Genomic DNA, 4,697 nt, shown 5'->3' with positions numbered 1-4,697 from the left:
TACAAAACTAAAGTTTGATGCATTGGTCTCTTTTTTTTAATGAACCAGGTTTATTTAACTTCTGAACTAGTACAAGAGCTTCTGAATTTTTGTGCATCTTTAGAATCCACCGTGTCCCTTGATCCCTAATTTTAGACTCAGTAATGAGTTTCATTGAACAGTGCTTCATGTTTTAGCGAGATGCATAACTTTTAACTGCTTTTTTTGTACAAATCAGCAATTTGCAATTAGATTAATCAATATTGGTGAAATAAATCCTGCCTGTGAGGCCCCTTTAGGCTCCCGGAGCATGTGGTAAACAATATTAGAATAAAGCAAAACAACAGAATGCGCAACTATTTCTTTTCACACACAGGCGGTAATGATCTTCAAAAGGCTACGTTATAAAGCCACTTTATCTGTAAAGAGAGCAGCAGTATGTTTGATCATTTATTAATTTTGCTACCTTGTGTGCTTTCATCTTATCCTAAATAGGACAAAAGCGTGTTGCATTTCCAAGCAGCAGTTGTGCGCTTCCTGTCATCAATGAAAGCTGTGGGTGTGAAGCGAGTTGAGCATTGTCTGATGTGGCGTGGGCTGGCCTCCATCTGTCAATACCTGCGAGAGATCGGGGAGAAAATTAGGAGGCCTCCTTTCCCCGTTTCTCCTGCAGCTAATTTATTGCCAATTTGATTCCAAACATCTCCGCACAAATTGCTTTGACTTTTACCCTCGGAATTTTGGCATTTGGTGTCACTCCTGAAAATGTGTTCCGCATGAAAATGAAAGATGCATCTTCACCATTTGTTTTATTAACCTTATCAACCTGCTTTGAATCTCTAGTCCTACTTTAAAGATTAAACTAAAGTAAAGGAGCCTATTTAAAAAAAATACTATTTTTACCAACTTTTGTTTTAGCTTTTCTTCTCTTTGTTCTTCTTCAAGCCTTTTTTTCTTGTGTATTCTCACTTGTTATTGCTTTTCTAACTTAAACTTCTCACATGGGAGGTGTTTTTAAGGCGGTATTCTTTCCGAGCCAATAGTAACTTTTGATAAGAGCAGGGGTCTGTAACCCTTAACAGTAAAAGAGCCTCTTTGTTTAGTTTCTTACTGACAAAAACCCAGCAAGAGGTGCAAAATCCCACTTTACCATTAAGGAAAATACTATTTATTTATGTTTTTGTGGCCATAAATCCTCTCAGAGCAAAATTAAGTTTTATTATTAGAAAAAATGTAATACTCTGGGAAAATTATCATAATAGGTAGTTTAGTTGTTGCAAATCTGCAACAGATAAAGCCATTCATTTATAAAATGTAGCTTTAAAAATGTTCAATAATTGAATTATAACTGTTTTATATTTATATTATATAATATTTTACAGCAGAATGCATGTTCTTTTCAAAATAAAATGCATCCTGCTGCAGTGGATTTGCATTATAGAACTTTGCCTCTGAACAACTAATATTAGGGAAGAGAATAGACTTAAACCTATTCTCGTTATAAACCACTCTGATGTAACCTTCTACAATCCTTTTAGTTAATCATAGGACATGTGTATATTTTAGAGGAATGGTAAAACTCTCAATACCTCTTGATGTTGGGTAAATTGAGAAATAGTTTTGAAAAAGATTTAAAAAAAAATCAAAAGACTCGATGAATAAAACTATTATTTATTCAAATTGTTGACATTATTATTTAAATGGTAAACATGCAGGAGGCATCTTAATAAGCGAGTTCATTAATATGTAAACTTATTATATAAGACTTTTACAAGTTTGAAATTTAGTTGTTGCAAAGAGGACATCTGACTCTACTCCTTGTAGTATTTTGTCCCAAGTGCATCCCAAATGTTATTTAGTTTATGATAAAAATCACAAGAATCTTCCTTTATTTTGGAGAAAGTCAACTCCTGCACAATTGGGATGCTTTTAACAATTGGTAATTCCCTCTTTTTCGGTGATAGGAACGTAATTATGCACGGACAAAGAGATCTGTGCCAATCGTAATGGGCTCTGCATTTTGGTATGACACAAAGGTGTGTATTATTATTAGTTTTGTTAATTACCGATGGGAACAAAGGGGCACGAGTGAGCCATCAATCAATGAAGCTAATCAGATTTTTAGTGGCAGAACACTATAGCCAGGAGCGAGACTCAGGACATTTGTTATCATCTGTTCCAACTGTGTGTTCCTTTGTTGTGGGAATAAATCTAGTGTGAAAGAATAAGACGTGGGTTTATTGACAGACTGTTGCAACAAGGAAGAACACAGGAGTTCACAAAAGAAGAAAGAAAAAGAAGAGGGAAGCGGCTTTATATGTTCAGATGTGCATTGTCGGTGTTTTATCTTCTCCCGGTTTCCAGAAAGTCATCATCTCAGCGATCTAACTGATAGATATGCTGGCCACAAGGTCTGCAGGGCATAGCCTTGACTTTGACGCCACATCCAGGCAGCATCAATGGATTTAGGATCAATCTGTTTGAGCTGGAGGGGGTTCTGCAAGTCTCTTGGGACGCATTTATACCAGAGATGTTTGTTGGGTTAGTCCAGCTTGTGTGAGCATTTGTGAAAGGCTGGAATCTGGTCTGTAGGCAAACAAGGTTTGTTAGACTTGCAAGTAAACCCAGATGCTGCATGCAGACTATCCAGCAAACTCAATATAGGACTCATTCTGGATCTGATTATCAAAACACAAATGCAGGTTTATTTCACAAAAAACATGTGTTTCCTCTGTAAATACAAACAATCTTAAGAATTTAAAGGAATACAAACATTTTTTAGAAGTATTGATTTAACAGTTGACTGAAGCTGCATTTCCATTACACAACTTTATAAAAATTCTAGAAATTACAAAAAAAAAAAAAACAATTTCACAATTACCATCTCTATTAAATCAGAAATATGCAAATAAACACAAACTAACTCACACATAATTCATTTAAAACCTTGGTGATGGACGTTGGAAATGGCGTCATCTGGACCCCATAAGACACCGCTGAACTTTTTTTTATTTTTTTATGATTTTTGATTTTCACTGGTGTCAGTGATAGACATGAAATCCTTTCCACCTTAATCTACATTTGTCAGAGGATGGACAACATGCCAACATACGGCTTGGGTCACCCCATAAGAGAGCACCAGGGTTAAGTTGATTCTGCTTTTCAACTTTGGTTTGGAAGACATCACAGTAGCCCACATGCTACACAGCTCTATATTGACAGTCACTATATATGTCAATGAGCCAGACACATGCATGTGAAAGGCCTGTTCAGTGGTAATAAATAATAATAAACGTTCTCTGTTTAATAACAGTTTTAACAAGATGTAGTCAAGTTTTTGCCTCAGCATAACCTCATCATCATCTGTCAAATGAGTTGTCGGCACATTTATCAGGCAACAAAATTGAGCGATTTTGGAAAATTTTGGTTGGTGATTTTACAGAGGAGCTGTGGGTCCAATAATTCTGCATGACACACTTAACTATTGATAACTGTGACACTGTTGGACCCACTGTGCCGGACCCCGAAGAGCCAGTTTCGAGAGGGGCATTTAATTCGAAAAAAAAGCTTTTCCATTGCATTTTTATGAAATATGCCCATTTTGATAGATTCCTATGATTGATTTCTTGGATTGGCATAAATCCAAATTTTACATAATGGGAGTTTTACCAATGTGCAACAAGTGAGCAGAAAACAAATTCCACCTTGCAGGTGTAACTGTCTCTTTTGTCACTTATGTAAAGAGAAATGTTGTCATTCTTGCAGATCTGGCAGCTAAGAGCTGCCAAGGTAATCTCAACGAAGAAGTGTTCCACCCTTATCTGACAGAATGGGCCAGAGACAGGTCACAGCTTTCCGACACAAAACTAACTGACTGTAAAAAGTCTTTATCAGACAGCAAACCCTGCACTCCTCCAGGCTAAAACTAAACCCATTTGTGGGTACAAATGTTCACTGTGAGGTTTTAGACATGCTTTCCCCTCAGGGTGATGACCATGAGAGTAATTCCTTTAACCAGTTTGAGACCAGAGAATGAAGACGGGTGTGTTTTTGTGTGATGATGAAGTCGCACGCGTTCAGGTTCCTTTTTCCTTCCTGTTTTATGCACACTTTTGGAATTATTTTAGCTTATTTTTCATACAGTTGTAAAAGCTTGGAATTAAGTTTAAATTCTTTACACTTCCCCACACATACAGAGCACTTTTTTCCCCTTCTGCTTAAAGTAAAAGGTAAAGAATAAAGGAAGAAGAAAAAAAAAACATGCTCTCAGGATGTTGTGAACAGAACAGACAGAATCTACTACCACAAAGCTCTGAGTACGTTTTGATTACTCTTGATTTCTTTTCCATCATTTTTTTTCCTTTGAGTTACTCGAAATGTTGTATATCAACAGAGACTAAGCACATCAGTACGTTTTCTTTGAACTCCTTTGTCAGTTCACTCAAACAAAGCAGCTTTTATAAAAAAAAAAAAAAAAAAACATGGGCTGGACTTGGTTTGTGGATGCACATAGAGGAAATTGGTCTAAAGATCCACTCCAGTGAAAAATGTGTTTTTAACTTGTTCCTGTATGATTTTTCTCATGATAGAGGACACATGCAATTTGAATTTAAGCTTAAAATTGCATTTCTGAGCATTTATTCATTCAAATTACTGTAAAGTGGGAGCAGATGAAGAAATGATGTTGGAAAAAGTTCTCAGCTGTGATGTGTACGGCT

The 4,697-nt window shown here is 36.3% G+C and overlaps 1 long non-coding RNA gene across 1 annotated transcript in view; it reads right to left on the bottom strand.

The window, feature by feature from the left end:
- Positions 1 to 2,198: 2,198 nt before the first annotated feature.
- The window catches only part of LOC118599242, a 45,591-nt gene continuing 43,092 nt past the window's right edge, over positions 2,199 to 4,697 (bottom strand). The window contains exon 2 of the long non-coding RNA XR_004948534.1: positions 2,199 to 2,565. This is a non-coding gene — a long non-coding RNA (uncharacterized LOC118599242). The remainder of the gene's footprint in view (positions 2,566 to 4,697) is intronic.

The sequence above is a fragment of the Oryzias melastigma genome, linkage group LG10 (genome assembly GCF_002922805.2).
Source record: "Oryzias melastigma strain HK-1 linkage group LG10, ASM292280v2, whole genome shotgun sequence".
Lineage (NCBI taxonomy): Eukaryota > Metazoa > Chordata > Actinopteri > Beloniformes > Adrianichthyidae > Oryzias > Oryzias melastigma.
This window is presented reverse-complemented; position numbering and strand designations above follow the sequence as displayed.